General features: G+C 43.7%; 1 protein-coding gene across 9 annotated transcripts in view; it reads right to left on the bottom strand.

Moving 5' to 3' along the window:
- The window catches only part of MBNL3 (muscleblind like splicing regulator 3), a 272,637-nt gene that overhangs the window by 233,084 nt on the left and 20,105 nt on the right, over positions 1-19,448 (bottom strand). For 5 of the 9 annotated variants that reach the window (XR_003857482.1, XM_029606678.1, XM_029606681.1 and 2 more), the window contains exon 1: positions 18,738-18,929. The exons of 1 other annotated variant lie outside the window; for it this stretch is intronic. The gene's annotated coding sequence lies outside the window, so the exon portion shown is untranslated. Of the gene's footprint in view, positions 1-18,737; positions 18,930-19,448 lie in introns of those variants that run through there. 3 more of the 9 variants (XM_029606677.1, XM_029606675.1, XM_029606679.1) reach the window with 3 other exon arrangements.

The raw sequence follows: 19,448 nt of genomic DNA, 5'->3' as shown, positions 1-19,448 counted from the left end.
AGACAGAATCAGTTATCACTAGCCCGGAAGAGAAAGAGGACAAGAGCTGCGTCCTACAGGATCCAGTGGGTGAAGAAGTCTGCCTTGTGAACTGTACAGCCTTGCGCACGCTCCCTCCCCACACAATTAAAAATTATGCATTTATAATATATTTTATATGAAAAATGACATTAAAAGTACAGTCTGAGATAAAAAAAAAAAATCACTTACAACATGCATATTATATTTACATGCTCTGTGTGGTGCCAACCAGAAAATCCTACAAAAAAGTAAAAAAAAGACTCTTGCAACTCATATGGCATTAGGCCTATTGCAAAGTGTTCAGTGTGGGCATAGCACTCACAAAGTCACGAGTAAAGAATTATAACAATAATATAGTAAAACTTCCTTACTAAAACAACACCAAACTGCCAGCACGCAAATAGTAACAACCCTACTTATAAAAAGGCAGAAGTGCTGATATTACACCAGGCCCTAAAATACCAATACACATCAAATTAGGAAAACAGAACAAGCCAGGCTGCTATAAATCCCTACACAGAAACTACACGCTGGCAGAATACCTCACCTTAGTCATACATATCGAATACAGACAGACCCTCACCAAATACAGAATAAAAAGAGCATACTGTAAGTATGAATGGAAATATACAGACAAAAACTGAACTGGAAACCACAACAGTAAAACAATGGAAAAATCGAATCACCATTCCTCGTAAAAAAAATAAAGAAATATAAAATCAATAGTAATAAAACCATACTAATAAAAATAATACATATTTCATAACAGCTGAAGAACAGAATAACATCCAACAATTAAAAAAAACTCATAAAAGTGTTCCAAACACTAATAAAACATTTCAAAACAGCAGACACAGACATCCAATAATTAAAATTAATAAGGATTAAAAAGAAAATCATCTACTCTCCATACCTGGGAACGTTTGATTTCACAGTGCCCTGAGATTGTCTTGGATTAGCAAAAGAAGAGGGGGGTCTTGTATCATATATGCATGTACTGTCTCCCTCACTCTCACATGTTCAGTCTCACACAAACTCACAGGCTGTCTCTCACTCGCGTTTGCTCAGTCTTGTGCACACACACACATAAAAACACACACCACTCTCAATCTTATGTGCTCAGCCTCACACAGGCAGGCATGCCATGCACACACACACACACACACTGGCTCTGACGCTCACATACTCAGTTTCATACAGGCACATGAACACACAGGCTGTCTTTCACTCTCACTTTCACATGCTAAGCCTCAAACAGGCTGTCTCTCATTCATGTGACTTTCTTCACTCTCACATGCTCAGTCTCACACAGGCTGTCTTTTATTCATGCTCAGACTCACACAAGCATACACACTCATGCTCTCACACTCATGTGCTCAGACTCACACAGGCATACACACTCACGCTGTGTCTCTCACTGTCATGTGCTCAGACTCACACAAGCATACACACTCACGCTGTGTCTCTCACTCTCATGTGCTCAGACTCACACAGGCACACACACGCTGTCTCTCACTCATGTGCTCAGATTCACACTGGCATACACACACACGCTGTCTCTCACTCTCATGTGCTCAGACTCACACAGGCATACACACTTACGCTGTCTCTCACCCTCATGTGCTCAGACTCACACAGGCATACACACTCACGCTGTCTCTCACTCTCAGGTGCTCAGACTCACACAGGCATACACACACACACACTGTTTTTCTGCTCCTAGAAACACAAGTAACAGCAGCAGCAGAAGCTTGAAGCTTCAACCTGTCCTCTTTCAGTCCCTGTGGCCGATGGGACTCGGTCTCTTTCTTGGGGCCATGGAGCTGACACTGTGTCTCTTCAAATTTAGCTCAGCACTGCTCCCTCTCTTATTCCTGCATGGGTTAACCTCACTTCTTCTTCTGGGCCATGCCGATAAGGAGTGCATACCACCCGTACAGCCCCCCACCCCCAAATGTTCTTTCTAGATGGCTGCTTCCTGCTGCAATTGGCTCTGCATCCCACCCGGGCTTGAAAATGCTGACAGCCCAGGTGGAGGAGGAGATCTCTGCATTCCACTGGAGCAGAGGAGGGGGAGGGAAGATTAGCTGAATCAGCAGGAGACCAGCCAGCTCAGTATTCTGAAGCGGAGGCAGCGACACACCAGCTTATGCTTCGCGACACAGTGGTGTGTCGTGACACACTGGTTGAGAATCGCTGGACTAGGGGACACACAATGAAGTTACTAGGTGATACATTCAGGACAAATAGAAGGCTTTTTTTTTTTTTTTTTACTCAACGCATAATTAAGCTCAGGAATTCATTGCTGGAAGATGTGGTGAAAGTTGTTAGTGTAGCTGGGTTTAAAAAAGGTTTGGAAAAGTTCCTGGAAGAAAAGTCCATAAACCAGTATTAAGGAGGACTTGGGGAAATCCACTGCTTATCCCTGGGATAAGAACCTTTTAGGATCCTGCCAGGTAGTTGTGACATGGATTGGCCATTGTTGGAAATCAGATACAAGGCTTGATAGACCTCTGGTCTGACCCAGTATGGCAAATCTTATGTTCTTATGTTCTAGGAACGTTTCAAGTGCACACCGTGGTTCATCTTGATAACAAGCTGAGAGGCTATATTTATTATTATTATTATTATTATTATTATTATTTTGTTTATAAAGAAGGATTGATGATGGCAGGGATTCACTAGTACAACAAAAGCTAACCCTGCACATTATAACTGTGCATTGTATTATAAATATACTTTTTTTTTTCCCCAAGAGGAACAACTGTGCTTTACTTTCAGCCTCAGTGAGGGAGGGCAGCTTTCCGACAGCCAATTTATGCATGAAAATTGAACTCTTAAAAACAAAGCAATGTTGATTATAGATCATGGACAGATTGATCGAGCTCGCTCTCCAGCTATAGACATCAGTGCAAAGAAATATATATGTAAATACAGAAAGGGACAGACATTACAGGAAAGTGAAGAATTTGGATACAGTGAACATTGTCCACTGCTACTGTTACTGTCTTACTGGATTCAGGTGCTTTTCGTGTTACCCAGCAGCTCGCTTGATCAGTGAGATATATATACACACTGTATATACATATCTATTGCAGTATACAAAGGGTGGCCACCCAGAGCTACAGGTGGCATTGCGAAGGAAGAGGGTGGGTGCAGTTCTTGAGGGATGAAGTGAAAGAAGAATGCACAGCAGACTTCTGGGTATTGTAGATCCTGAAGTGAGGGGCACAGATTCAGCACTGGGGGGAGTGTTATGCTTCTGTATGGGTGCATCTGATTAACAAGGGCTTTGAGCAGAAACAAGCACCCTTAGAAAAGGTGGAGCAGGGCAGACGCTGAAGGAGCCAGGCAGAATGCTGTAAGGAAGGTAGTGCCAGGGAGGTTGTGCAGCCAGAGGAACCGGGGCAGGGCTCCCAATATATATACTGAGTCTCCATAGTATGCACATTTATCTCAAGCATATTCATTGTGGATATCTTGAGAACCCGACTGGGGGTCTCTAGGGCAAGGGAGCCTGAAGGAACCTGGTAAGACCCACAGCTAAGGGTTGCCAACTGACTCTAGATTCACCTCCCAGGCTTGATCAAGTTCTGGGTTTATGCCATTGCATGCAGGGATTTGTAGTCTTGCTTTTGATAAGGAGATCAGAACTGCAAGTCCTACTCCTGGGGGAATTCTGCGCACAAAACCTGAAAATTCTGCAAAATTCTGCAAACTTTATATTGGTCAAAATAACACAATTTACATGACAGTCTTTAAGAAATTACATTTTAAATTATTACAGAAAAAAGTTATTACTTAAAGTTGCAGAATTTTAAATATTCTGAGCAGAATTTCCCTAGAAATTCACTGTAAGAGTGTCCCTTCCACATACACACACCCTCATACAGGCTTCCCCTCTCTCTCTCTCATGCACACACACACCCTCATATAGGCTCCCTCTCTTGCATACACACCCGCACAAGCTCCCTTTCTCTCTCACACATACATCCTCACACAGGCTACCTATGTCTCTCTCTCTCAGCAGCCCTTCACACAGGCTGTGTCTCACACATACACAATCCCTTCACACAGGCTAGCACCCTCACATACACACAATCTCTTTTTCATACACATGAGCTCCCAATCTCTCACACACACACACACACTCCTTCACAATCTCCTCATATAGGCTCCCTCTCTCTGAAACCCACACTCAAGCATCCTCCCCACCCACCCTCTCTTACCTCCCATGCTTTCTCTCACACCCTCCTGCTCTCTCTCACCCTCCCCACCCCCCCTTACCAATCATGCCCTCTGTCACCCTCCCCTCTCTCACACACACATTCTCTCTCACCGGCATGCCACAGGACGTGCTCCGTTTGTGGTGAAGATGAAGACCTGGCGCACCGTTCGCAGCAAAAAGGGAAGGCCCCCGTGTGCCGCGAACGGCGCGCCGGGCCTTCATCTTTGCTGCAAATGGCGTGCATCCCGCGGAACACAGGGGGGCCTTCCCTTTTTGCCGCAAATGGCGCACCGGGCCTTCATCTTTGCTATGAACGGCGTGCCAGGCCTTCATCTTCACCGCAAACGGAGCACATCCCGTGGCACATGGGGCCTTCCCTTTTCGCCACGAATGGCGCACCGGGCCTTCATCTTCGCCGTGAATGGCGCGCCGGGCCTTCATCTTCACTGCAAACGGAGCGTGTGCAGCGGGTTGCGCTCCGTTCGCGGCATGCCGGGGTCTCCACTATTTTCTGTGCAGAATTTGGCAATTCTGTGCAGGGGGGGAATTCAGCGCAAATTCTGCATTCCGCAGTAGAGCAGAATTCCCCCAGGAGTAAAGTCCCTGCATACAGTGGGGGTAAACCCAGGACTGGATCAACTCTGGTGGACAAATCTGGAGCCAATTGGCAACCCTATCACAGCGTGTCAGAGTATAATCTTGGAGGCTGAGTCTGTTATGGAGAACAGGAGAATTGCCTGCCCCAGACTGTATGCTAGACATTGCTGCTTTCTGTACAAACTGAACAGTGATTGGACAATAAAGAGGCCGAGAAATAAAATCTGCTGTTTCAGAGCATCTGACTGCAGTTATGTGTTTGGACTATCGGGCAACTGTCCCAGTCAGGGCATGGATTGAGGGCCTTTTCACTGTACAGGCACACACATGCACACATATTATATATATACACACACATACACACACACAGATATGGAGAGAGCGACCAAAATTAAATAAGACATATGGGAACATGAACATTAATTAATTTAATCAAAACAGGCTATTATCTCTGTCAACAAAGCATTGCTGATTGCAATATGTAGCATCACCAGTGCAGCTTGCACTAGGAAAGAGACCAGTCTTGTCATCCAGTCACCAGACTGAGCACCACTCTCATTGCACACTTAGCTCAAGTCCTCTTCACAGGGCCTTCCATACCAGGAAAAGAGGGCAGAGAGTAACTAATCAGGCCTGACCTACAGGCCGATACAGTAAAAATCGCGGGAGAGCGGGCGAGCGCACAGGCCACTCTCCTGTGCGCGCGATTCAGAAAAAAAAATTATTCAAATAAGGGCCCGCGGTAAAAAGAGGCGCTAGGGACACTAGTGCGTCCCCTAGCGCCTCTTTATGGACAGGAGCGGCAGCTGTCAGCGGGTTTTACAGCCGAAGCTCAATTTTCCGACATCGGTTCTCAAACCCACTGACAGCCACGGGTTCGGACGCCGGCAAAATTGAGCGTCCGGTTTTCAACCCGCGAGCCGATTTTAAATTTTTTTTTTAATTATTTTTAATTATTTTTAACTTTTGGGACCTCCAACTTAATATCACCATGATATTGCTTTTCTGTACACCCTCCGACTTAATGCTTTTCTGTACACCCTCCGACTTAATATCACCCTCCGACTTAATATCACCATGATATTAAGTCGGAGGGTGTACAATAGGGCATGTTGATGGCCCTATTGATCCCCATCAATAGGGCCATCAACATGCATTTGCATGTTGATGTCCCTATTGATGGGGATCAATAGGGCCATCGGAGCGCACTGTACTGGATCGCCCTGCTAGAGATGTCAACCGGATCCACCGGAGCGCACTGTACTGGACCGCCCTGCTAGAGATGTCAACCTCCTTTCAGCTTAAGTAAACAGAACTGCCAGGTCTGTGGTGCCGTTACAGAACGTTCTTACTTCTGCCTTTGGTTGCCTTCCACAGTCTACGTCTGTTCTTGGTCTAGACCTGACCTCCTCCTGTCACTGCAAGCTTAATCCTTTACCTCAAGGGCATGCAGAGCACACAGGAGCTCCCTGCTCAGGCTTGTCTCTACTCAGTCTCTCCTTCAGCTGCCAGAGCTTAGATACTTTCTTTTTATCATACTGTATAAACAATACTGAGTTTATTGAACGAGGGATATTCCACCTCTCATAAGCAACAATTCTGAAAAAAAAAAAAAATTACTCTGCGTGGAACTGGCAATAAATCGCACACTGTCCCTGAAAATAACAACTCTGATTTCTGCAGTGGGTAACAGTGAACCAGGAAGGACGTGGCCCCCAGAAGCAAGAAGGTAAAACTCTGAATTACGCATAGCATCTTAAGTACATGCCCTTTCTTGCCCAGATGATATATTTTTAATTAAGAAGGCATATTTTTGTATACATTACAGTATCATCAGTTACACTGTGCTCTGAAAGTTACAATGCCCTTGGCCTTACACAGCTTACATGTTAAGCTGAAGCACAGGGACATTAAGTGACTTGCTGAAGGTCACGCGGTGAGTGGCAAACAGTGTAATTGAACCAAAATCTGGAGGTTCGCACTTCTATCCTTTGCTGTCTGCGCTACAGGGCAAAGCTTATTAAATTTAAATTATGCCCATTATCCAAGATCAAGTTTTCAAACAGTGCACTTTTTTATGACATGGCTACCGTGCACTGACACTTGTTTCATCCAAATGTTCTCCCTGTGGATATGATTTCTGTTTCTTGTGATAAGGAAAACTGTACACAGGGGACAGTTTTCACAAAGGCCTGAGCACCTACCTTAGCTGACTGTGGTTTTTTCTAGTCAGCTAAGACAGAGCACACTTTCAGACTGCAACGGAAACTAGGCTGAAACCTAGCTGGCTACATTTAAACTAGCCATCACTCCTCTCAGGGACTACCTCTTCATTTAACTGGCTAGCACTGAAACTTAGCAGCAGCCAACTAAATTCGCTCCTCTGATCAAGTCCCCTTGGAGACCCCATAAATGGAGCAGTTAAATATAACTGCCTGAGGGATCTAGCTACCTAACTCCATGCTTAGAGACCCCTTTGAGAATCTATTCCCATATTTGTAGGATCACCTGCTTTAATAGTACACAGATTCGTTACTAATGGCACTGGCACTACTTACAATTTCTACAGCATTACCCAACGTATGCAACGCTCTACAAACAGCACATGACAGTGCCTGCTCAGTAGAACTTAGTCTAATCAAGACAAGCATGCATGAGGTTACATGCAGAATATGTCTGCCCTGTCCTTGGGTTACAATGTCAGATTGAGGGGGGGGGGGGGGGCGGCGAGGGGCTCCGGCAACAAGAATTCAAGCCCTGCTTCAGCTACTGATACCTGTGACCTTGGGCAAGTCATTTTCTTTCCCACTGCCGTAAGTGCTTAGTGTGATTATAAGCTCTTCAGGGCAGGGACTCACTGTAGCTGTACGTCATTTCTTTAGGTTTAGATTGCTATGTAGATGGCAAAATAAGAACTAGCTCTAGGCAACGATGTAAGGGTGGAGGAAGGTACCAAACTTTGGATGTAGGGCCACTGTGAGGACGTTTACAATGCACAGAAACCATCACCTAATCACTATCAAGCAGTATTCTCAACTGTGCCATCCGATTAACTGCAAGGCACCGGCCTCTAGCTTAGAACTCTTTGCAGTGGTGAGCAATGTGCGATTCCAGGTCGAGGACGAGCTGTGGGCTAGCTGAGGCCGGCAGCCATTGCCAAGGGGACTGCAAGCTCTCTGGGGGGCTGGAGGCCCAGTGCGCCCCCATCTTGCTTCTTGTGGGGGAAGAGCTACAGAGAGGGATACTACAGCTTCTTCTTTGGCTAACACTTTGTGCCATATAAAGAGAGCAAAGAAAGGTTAACGGCACCTGTCCCTGAAGGCCTCCCACCGCTCATGTGATTCCAGATGTACGGTATAATTCGGACTATTTCAGGGGCTCTCACAAATAAATATTTCATTATTTGCAGAATATTTTTTTGGGGAAAAAAAAATTGATAGATACTTTGTCTCAGCTTAAAATTGCTTTTGCCAAATATCAGAAGGCTGCACTGAGCAGCTATAGCACTGCAGGAGCCCTGCTCGCCAGGGTTTCTGTTTCCCATGTTATTGTAGGTCAGATCGGAACAGCTGTCCTCTTCTTGTTTTGGCTTGGGCTATTTTTACGGTAAGGTTCTCCAGTGTTTGTTAGATAGTTACCGAAACGCTGGAGTGCTCCTTCTGACTCCCTAAATCTGCCACATTTAGTAACCATAGAAACAGGTTTCACTCTTTCTTTAAAATAAGGATTGCATTCCTCCCTCAGCCAGGGACAATAATGAGAAGCAGAAAATGTTGTTTCTAAATCTGGTCTTATACCTGTGCCTTTAAAAAAAAGTGACAGGTCCAGCCCGGTGACTCACTGGCAGTGCTGTGAAGGAACTGGGTTTGATTCCACGGCTAGGACTCTGCTCCCCAAAATAGTTGGTGGTGGATGGAGACCTGACATGGCTCAATGGTAACCCTTAGTGGCCAAACTCAAGGTCCACTTTAGCCAGGAACCACAGCAGTGTTTCCCAACTCTCTCCTGCGGGCACACCTAATCAGTTGGAGTTTCAGGATCTCCATAAATGAATATGCATGAGATAGATTTGCATACATTGGAAACCCAAGGTACAAATATCTATCTCATGCATTTTGGTTGTGGCATTCCTGCAAACTGGTTTAGATGTGCCTCTTCAGGAGAGGGTTGGGAAACCCTGTACTAGAGGGAGCAGTGAACAGTTGCAACTACTGCTACTGAACATTTATATAGGGTGAACAAGGTGTACACAGAGCTGCAGTGTACATGGAGCTTACAATCGAGTGAAGAGACAGACAGACCAGACAAATAAATGTTTGGGGAGAGGAAGGAATACTATTAAAGTCCACAAGGTAGGTTAATAGGTGGAGTTTAACTGAAGATAAGGGCCACTTTACAACTGGATAGGTTTATGAGAGGCAGAATCTGGACCCCTAGACCAATCTACATAAGAGATGCAGAACCGGGGAGGGGGGTAGAGGCTGCGTGAGGGAGGGCTGGGAGCCCCAGAAATTCACCCCTAGCTCTTCTCTTTTAATAAGAAGGTCTATCATTTTAAACCAAGATGAAGTAGCAGAGAATAAAGAGCTTTTTCTAGAAGTTATTGCTCCCAATCTTGCCTTGTTAAAGGCTTTCATCTCAGTGGTGGAGCTGGGTAAATTGGGAGATGAATATAAGAGTAAGGGCGAAAACTCTGGGTAGCTCTGAAGGTTCCTGGCACAGCACTGAACAGATGTCAGTTCCAATTAAGTTTGGAGCCCAAACAAGGAAAAAGACAAAACCTCCAAAACTGAAAAACGCTAACAGGTACTGCTTTATTGGTTTTTGTTTTACATTTCATTGTATATTATTTGGTTTTATTTGTTATATGTAATTTTGATTCTTTTTTTTTTTATTCATTGCCTTGACTGACTGGAAAGAATGCTTTCTTCTTTTAAGTTTCACCAAGCTGGTTTCTCAAAATCAAACTGACATCCTTTCCTCAGCCCCCTTAGATGTTACAGTTGCCCTTCTGCTGTGAGTAGTAGATGCGGCTGTATTAATGAGGAGTTGCCTCTGACTCTCTCTTCGTGCCTGGATAAATTCTATTACACCATGCACCAGACGTGTTTACAAGGACACATCTATAACAATGTTTTGTTTACAGTACCTGGACTCCGGGCTTTTGGTAGCAAACTCTGAAGTCCTTCAAGGATGAAAGGACATTTGCAGCCTGAAAAATCCAGCCTTGTCATCGGCAAGATGAAACAAAATCCATTTACATTAGTCTAGTTTATTTGATTTGATGAATGGCCTTTTTTAATCCCACCCACACCCAAAAAGCAATGTTATAGCATCCTTGGAAAAAGTATGCAGCAACTCACACTGTTTTCACTCTTCCCCGTACTTGTAGCCTGGATTGGCCACTGTTGGAAACAGGATGCTGGGCTTGATGGACCCTTGGTCTGACCCAGTATGGCATGTTCTTATGTTCTTATGAGAGTTATAGTGGGTTGGGTGTCTATGGTTAATCCTTGGGTCTATCAGTTGTGGGATAATGAAATTTGGATTATAGAACTGATTTGTTTTATACATGTATTGTTTTGTAATTCCCAGTACTTGGGCTGAATGTGGACATTTATGTTGTTATTTGCAACTCTATTGCTTTCTATGTTTCTATTGTAAGCCGCTCTGGGGGAGTTTGCTGAGAAAGTAGACAATCAAATAAATAAATATAAATAAAAATCTGCCTGGTAGGTCCCGCGAGACTACAGGGTCTCCTGCAGGTCAACCTTTATAGTGCAGTTGGTAAAGAAATAGCAAGTGCTGCTGCTGCTGCTACTTTCCTCCTACTGTCAGGAGAGCAGATAACACAGGAAAGACAGAGAACAGGGGAGATAGTGAGCAAAGAAAGGACGGGCTATAAAATGAATGGGGAGAGAGTGAGTGCCAGAGAGTGAGCAAAGGGGGGGGGTGAGAGGTAACAAACAGGAACTGGTAGGGTGAGAAAGCAAGGGAGGCTGGGGCGGTGTTAGACTGAGCAAGGGAAGTTGGACAGGTGAGAGAACAAGCAAGGGGGCAGGGGGCTAGATGGGTGAGGGAGTGAGCAATGAGGATAGGAAGATGAGAGAGAGAGAGCAAAGAGGGCTGGAGGGGTGATGTGAGAGGAAATAAGAATGGCTGGAGGAGAGAAAGCAGGCAAGGGAGACTGGGAGTGAAAATGAGCAAGGGAGCTGGGAGGATGAGAAGGGGAGACTGGGGAGTGAGAGAGAGGAAGGGGGCTAGAGGGTGAGATTGAGATGGGGAAGGGGGGAGTGATTAATTAGCATTTAAGGAGAGAGAAAGGAAGAAAGTGACAGAAGAACAGACCCCGATAGAGGAACACTTCATATGCTGACCCAGATTGGAATATCAGGAACAGAGGCTCCACCCATAACATTAAATAAAAATGAAACAACTTGAACTTTTTTTGGTGGGGGGAGAGGGGGTTAACCATATTTAAATTAATTTTTGAATTTTTAACTTGTTTTTCCAAATAATGTTCAAAGCGGCTTACAGCGTTTTGTTTTTTTAATATTTAGGTTTGTTTAGTGTCTTCCCCATTGAGCTTTACAATCTCAGTGGGTACCTAAGGCAAAGAGAGAGAAAGTGACTTACCTAAGGTCAAAGCCCTAGTTTCCCTGGTTCTCAGCTCCTTGCTCTACCCAGAGCTTTCCAACCCTCTGCCGGTGGTGCGCACACATCCAGTCACAACGAACATGCAGGAGGTAAGTTTGCATATCCATCTCGGGGCATACTCACTATGGATGTAAAACCCAACCGGTCAGGGCTGGGAAGCGCTGCTGGAACCCCTAAGCCCACTCCGTGGCAAACGCAATATGAAGGTTGCGCTTCAGTTATTCCTTGAGGTGGAATGGTTGCGGCTAAGCTTCTCCACGCTCCACAGTTTTCTTGGGGGAAGAGAGATCACTTTTGGCACTCACACAGGATGCCATTATTCCTAAAGTCAGCCCTGTAACTATGAGCAAGTTTCAAACATAAAGCCAACTGCACTTTTGAACAAGGACTAATGGTTAGGTGGTGTATTTAAAGAGGCATTTCAACAGCATGCGGAGGGAGGGGAGGCTCCTCAGCCAATCTGGGGAAAATGTGACCAGACTGGGTGGCATCTCTGCCGGCTGCAGACCACCTTTAAACTGTGTGAATCCTGCTGCTGCTTCAATGCAGATTTTAAAAACTGAAAGTAAAACGTTTGTTGAACTCATTTTATGACTCTTCCATTTTCGGGCAGGTTCGTCAAACTAGTTTGCAAATTTAAAAAAAAAAAAAAAAAAAAGCTTGCACATCTCTAGTAACATAGCCCATACCAGACCCAGAGGCAACCCCTGAAATATTAAACCTAACTAGCTATACATTTAAGGGTACATTTTGCTGTTTAATGGGGTGTAGTATTATATTTTGACAATATTCTCCCTGGGCAAGAGTGGCCATCCTTCACTGATTCTAATAGCAGGAGGCACAGAAGTTTTTTCCATTACAAACTGTAAACACAATTGTGCTTTCTCTTCTCCAGAAGAAAAGTAAAAGGTTTCCAATCCCCTTTTTTTTCCAGATTTTGCCCTTGCAAATTCTCAGTGTACTGTACAATGCACATGCAAATGAGTTCTCACTGGTGTTCAGCGTGAGCTGCACTTGCCTAACTTTGCACAAAATGTTAGAGTTGCAAATATTGGGGGAAGGGGAGGTGTTTAGGAATATGCCATGCACACAACAGTTTGAAGATTCAAAGCACTGTCCACCAAGCAGTTTAGCTCAGTGTCATAGAAATAGGATAAACATGGTTTTTATCATGTTTCAATTTGTCACTAGATTGCAGTTAACAGTCCATCATTATTTGATGCAAAAGTCTTATCCATTAATTTAGCCAGAAAACGATACTGATGGGCAAGGGAAAGTATTATTGACCATTTCTTTTGTGGACTTACATTGCTACAACAGTAAACCAGAACTAGTTTGGTGAACAGTATGAAATAAATGTCTGTGTCTGCAGTCTTTTCGCCTGCAAGCCGTCAGTCACCACGGTTTGTAATTTCGTTGTGCTGCACTTTGAACCATCGGTACTAGCAAAGCTGGTAGTTAAAACAAACAAAATCCTGAGGCGCTCCTCTTTTCAGACTGATTTTTATCTCATTCTTGAAAAGATATGTTTGCCGCCTATTTGAAAGCTCCCTCCACTTTAGCCACTCCCACCACTACAAGTCTAAGTAAATCTGGATTCTGTAGCGCTGAACCTTCTCAGAACTCGTTTTCAGGTCACACAGACACAGATAAATGTGGACAGCTGGGGAGAGGATTCAAAGACGTATTCTGATTCTGAAAGACAGGCAGATTGTTACCATAATAAGGAAGTGCAAACCTTTCATTCCCCCCAAAAGTCTGAAAATGTAAGAAAGAAGAAAAAAATATTGTGCCAGAAAAGGAAGGAGAACCAGGAATAAGACCAAAAGAGAAAGCAATGAGGCAAAGAAACACGTGTTAATGTTTTGAGGAATCTAGCTTCTACAGCTGCCTACAAGATGTCAACCAAGCTTAAATACCTCAGAGGGGGCAAATTTAAGTGCTGGATAATTGTGTTATACATCTCCCACACAGGAAAATAACTTTTAAATAATGTTTTCTCTAGTTCAGTGCTTGATGTGCACCAAGAAAATTCCTATTCTCCTTCTGCTCCCTGCACTAGGAACAGAAGTTTGCTTGATGGATTGCATGCAATATCAGAGAGCTGTGTGCTCCCAGGTCCTGTGGGTGGGGGAAGGGATTAGCGCTAACAGGCTGCCAGTGCCATGTGTTTGGGAAAGCCCCCAAAATGACAGAAAACTTTTCAAATGTCTTTGAAGGAATACAGCGTTATATACACATAGGAAGGCAGTGCAAGCAGGCTGGCTTTCAAGCCAGCAGGCTGAAATATCTCTTTGAATCATGCTTTTCAAGCTTAATTTGTGAGCAAGTTATCAGAATTCATAGGAAATAGGACCTTGGTTCTTATCATTGAACCATGACTGCTGAATAACATCTGACTTGCAGTTTCCGGTTGAGCATTATTTGCATGCAGTCTCTATGTCGATGTCAGAACTACCACTGAATTTAGCCCTCCAGAAAAAGTTACTGGTGTTCAATGCTCTTCTGATCACTCTGAATCCATCAAACTGCTGGACACTCCAAACAACAAGAGTGCAAGTAAACCTAATGCCATATAACTTACTGGAGAAATAGAAAGACAAATTCAAGCCCTTTCTGTATTAGCAGAGTCCAATCACAATTGGTTTTCATTGTATTTTTTAAAAGAAGGGTAAGGGTTGAGCCCTGACCTTTATGGGCCATTGGTAGACGCACAGTGCTATGGAGATTATTTCCCCATTATATTATTCTGAATCAGTGGTTCCCAAACCTGTCCTGGGGGATCTCCAACCCTTTGGGTTTTCAGGATATCCAAAATGCATGAGGAATGAATATGTAATGGAGGCAATGCATGCAAATCTCTCTCATTTCAGATATTCCGAAACCCGATTTGCTAAGATTCTTCCAGGGCAGGTTTGAGAACCACTGTTCTAGATTCTTTTCCCGCCATCACCCTGACAATATTTGTCCCATGAGAAGAAGCTTCTCCACTTCCTGAGCTGAGCCTGATATGATATCCTAAGATTCAGTGCGTATATCAAATGCCCAATGACATTCAGTTGTAATGTTAAGAACATAAAAATATAAGAAGTTGCCATACTGAGTCAGACCAAGGGTCCATCAAGCCCAGCATCCTGTTTCCAACAGAGGCCAATCCAGGCCACAAGAACTTGGCAATTACCAAAACACCAAGAAGATCCCATGCTCCTGATGCCAGTAACAGCATTCACTATTTCCTGATTAACAGTAGTTAATGGACTTTTCTTCCAAGAAAATCAAACCATTTTTAAATCCAGCTACACTAAGTGCCCTAACTACATCATCTGGCAATAAATTCCAGAGCTTAATTGTGCATTGAGTGAAAAAGAATGTTCTCTGATTTGTTTTAAATGTACTAGTTACTAACTTCATGGAATGCCCCCTAGTCCTTCTAATATCCGAAAGAGTAAATAACCGATTCACATTTACCCATTCTAGACCTCTCATGATTTTATAGACCTCTATCATATCCCCCCTCGGCCATCTCTTCTCCAAGCTGAACAGCCCTAATCGCTTTAGCCTTTCCTCATAAGGGAACCATTCCATCCCCTTTATCATTTTGGTTGCCCTTCTCTGTACTTTCTCCAGTGCAACTATATCTTTTTTGAGATGCGGTGACCAAAATTGTACACAGTATTCAAGGTGTGGTCTCACCATGGAGCGATACAGAGGTATTATGAAATTTTCTGTTTTATTTACCATTCCCTTCCTAATAATTCCTAATATTCAGTTTGCTTTTTTGACTGCCACAGCACACTGAGCCGACTCCTAGAGCTTTATCCACTATGACACCTAGATCTTTTTCCCGGGTGGTAGCTCCTAATATGGAACCTAACATCCTGTAACTACAGCATGGGTTATTTTTCCCTATATGCATCACCTTGCACTTGTCCACATTAAATTTCATCTGCCATTTGGAGGCACAAATCTTCCAGTCTCACAAGGTCCTCTTACAATTTATCACAATCTGGTTGTGATTTAACTACTTGGAATAATTTTGTATCATCTGCAAATTTGATAACCTCTCTTGTTGTATTCCTTTCCGATCATTTATAAATATATTGGAAAGCACCGGACAAAGTACACTCCGGTGTACTTTGAGACACTCCACTGTTTACCCTTTTCCACTGAGAAAATTGACCATTTAATCCTACTATCTGTTTCCTGTCTTTTAACCACGAAAGGAAATCATGGATAATTTTCTTAGAAGCTTCTCTTGAGGAACTTTGTCAAACGCCTTCTGAAAATCCAAATACACTACATCTACCAGTTCAGTTTTATCCACATGTTTATTAACCCCTTCAAAAAAATGAAGATCTGTGAGGCAAGACTTCCCGTAGGTAAATCCATGCTCTGTGATTTTGATCTTTAGAATAGTTTCCACTATTTTTCCTGGCACTGACATCAGGCTCACCAGTCTATAGTTCCCGGATCACTCCTGGAGCCCTTTTTAAATATTGGGGTTACATTGGCCACCCTCCAATCTTCAGGCATAATGGATGATTTAAAATGATAGGTTACAAATTTTAAATAATAGATCTGAAATTTCATTTTTTAGTTCCTTCAGAACCCTAGGATGCATACCATCTGGTCAAGGTAATTTGCTACTCTTTAGTTTGTCAATATGGCCTACTAAATCTTCAAGGTTCACAGTGATTTAGTTCAGTTCACCTGACTCATCACCCTTGAAAACCATCTCCGAACTGGTATCTTCCCAACATCCTCATTCATAAACACAGAAGCAAAGAACTCATTTAGTCTTTCTGCAATGGCCTTAATTTTCCTAAGAGCCCCTTTAACCCCTTGGTCATCTATCAGTCCAAATGACTCCCTCACAGGTTTCTTGCTTCAAATATATTTTTTAAAGTTTTTATTATGAATTTTTGCCTCTACGGCCAACTTCATTTCAAATTCTCTCTTCGCCTGTCTTATCAATGTTTTACACTTAACTTGACAATGCTTATGCTTTTTCCTATTTTCTTCAGATGGATCCTTCTTTCAATTTTTGAAGGATGGTTTTTTGGCTACAATAGCCTCTTTCACCTCACCTTTTAACCATGCCATTAATCGTTTTGCCTTCCTTCCACCTTTCTTAATGCGTGGAATACATCTGGACTGCGCGTCTAGGATTGTATTTTTAAACAATGTCCCTGCCTGTTGAACACTTTTAACCTTTGAAGCTGCACCTTTCAGTTTTTTCCTATTTTCCTCATTTTATCAAAGTTTCCCTTTTGAAAATTTAGTGTAAGAGCTGTAGATTTACTTATTGTCTCCCTTCCATTCATTAGTTCAAATTTGATCATGTTATGATCAATATTGCCAAGTGGCCCTACCACCTTTACCTCTCTCACCAAATCCTGCATTCCACTAAGAATTAAATCTAAAATAGCTCCCTGTCTTGTTGGTTCCTGAACCAACTGCTCCATGAAGCAGTCGTTTATTACATCCAGGAACTTTATGTCTCTAGCAAGTCCTGATGTTACATTTACCCAGTTAATATTGGGGTAATTGAAATCTCCCATTATTATTGCACTGGCAAACTGGTTAGCTTCCCTGATTTCTCTAAGCATTTCATCATCTGTCTGAGCATTTTGTCCAGGTGGACAGTAGTATACTCCTATCACTATACTCTTACCCAACACACATGGGATTTCTACCCATATAGATTCTACTGAGCATTTAGTCTCTTGTATGATCCTTATTCTGTTGGACTCTATGCCCTCCTGGACATAAAGTGCCACACCCCCACCAAGTTGATCGTTTCTATAATCGTGATATAATTTGTACCCTCCTTCCGGCAGGTCTCTGTGATGCCGATTATGTCTATTTCATTATTCACTGCTATACATTCTAACTCTCTTACGTCTTCGACTTCTGGCATACACCTTAAGCTTGGCCTGCCTTCTTTTTTGTTTTGTTCATTTACTCTGGTTAGGATTTCTGTAAAGATACAAAAAGATGGTGAAGTACTACTGCTAATTCACCCCCTTTTTGTGTCTGTTACCGTCTGTCCACTATATTCAGTATGTGCAGGCATTTTTCAGAATAAGGATACAGCATTTTGCTGTTGTGTTGACAGAAAGGTGTGAGATCTGTAGATGTGTTAGTAGTGTGTGTGTGTACCATGGGAAGGCATGAGTGGAGCCTCTGATCATCAGGGTGTGAGCAGGGATCGGATGGCAGAATTCCAAGCTCTGCAGGGCTTGGGCTGCATGACTCACCAGCAGCTCCCTGAATCACCCAGCTCTCTAGCCAATATTCTCATAGCCAGGCATTCCTGCTAAATAAAGCCTTTGCGCTTTTAGTTTCCATGATGGTACAGTGCTAACACCAAGGGGTGCCTACCATCACTTTCCACTCCCTCACCTTCCACTTGCCATCAGTTTAGGCAGCGAGAATTGAACTGCGTGCAGCTCCACACCCCTTTCAAAAGGGAAGAGGCGCAGCACGATTAACCGTGTCTAAAAAGCAAGGCTCGGAACAGAGAGAGAGAAGCATGACAGAGCAACACAGCCAGCAAATTAGTGGGAGTCTGCGGAACGTCTAATCTGCAAAAAAAACATGTTGTACTTAGCGAGAGATTTATGGAGGTCTGACTGAACAATGGCAAGTAGGCTTCACATGGAAAATCACTACGGCTGCATCCGACCCGAGCAGGCTGGAAACAGGAAGTGAAAACAAGCTACCCAGCTCTGGCCTCCCTGAGATCTAAGTGAAAGCAGAGAAGTCGGCATTTCCTGTTAGGACTCGCTCATGGCTGCCCCTTCCTGCTGCCCCCTCTGGGCTCTAAAATAATGAAGAATACAACGTGCGCCAGGGATTAGATTTCATACATTGTAGCAAAACTGCAATTTATGGGGCACTGTAAATACACATTTAAGACGAGAGAGGATACACGTTGCTCTCTCTTTTTTTTTTTTTTTTATTATTAAACAAGATTTTTTTTTCTCCTCTGTGTAATCATATCAAGATTTTTAACAGACCAGACAACCACTGGTAAAGTATCTTCAATAGTACATGCAGTGTAAAAAAACCACATTTTGAAAACTTTTCGCAGATGTTTGTGGATTATAACTTTCAAGCACTGAAGTCTAGTTTTTTAATAGGACGTGAAGACACTTAACAAGCACACAAGCAACACGCCTAAGCATGCAGTAGCGCCTCAGTTCACGCGCCGATGCAGAGTCCTACCTACCTCCTATGCGCAAAAGCAGCTGTCACTGAGGCGTCGGCCCATTTTTTGCACCCGTGCAATTGCTGCGGCCGGAAAAGCCCCGCAGGATTCGCGCCACCGTGCAACGAAAATCGGGGATCCCCCCCCAAAGTGGGAGAAAAGCGCCAGAAAGGCGAGTTTGAAAGCCAGTCAGTCAGAAGTGCCGCCAAAAACCTGAGCTCCTTCTCCAGCAAAGGCCCTCCCCGAGGGAGGCTGCCAATCAAGGCGAGGAGGCCCTGTGCAGCGAGGGAACAGAGTTCCTTATTGACACAGCTTAGGTCTGCGGCGTGCCGCTCGGCAGGGCTTTCAAGGAGAGATCGGATTACACAGGCACATTTTCTCCCTGATGTTATGCGTTCAGCAGCCTGCGGACATAATGTACCAATCTTCGGCAGCCTCTTACTGTACATTCTGTACAAAACTGTTCCCGTGCACAGTCTCCGGTTGGGGAAACTCAGAATGCTTTTCGCACGTACAGTAATGGCCCATTGGCTGCTAAGGCCATTTTGGAATAATACAGCATTTAGGGTTGGATTTAAATCTTTCCTTTCATCTAAGCCATGTCGCATGCAAGGAGATTGCCTATTGAAAAAAAGAACCTCCACTGAGCAGTCAAAAACAGAAGATTTCTAGGAAATTGTGTCAAAGGAGAGAAGAGTGGTGTTCATCTTTAACCGGAAAGTTTCAAAGGTT

The sequence above is a fragment of the Rhinatrema bivittatum genome, chromosome 6 (assembly GCF_901001135.1).
Source record: "Rhinatrema bivittatum chromosome 6, aRhiBiv1.1, whole genome shotgun sequence".
Taxonomy (NCBI): Eukaryota; Metazoa; Chordata; class Amphibia; order Gymnophiona; family Rhinatrematidae; genus Rhinatrema; species Rhinatrema bivittatum.
This window is presented reverse-complemented; position numbering and strand designations above follow the sequence as displayed.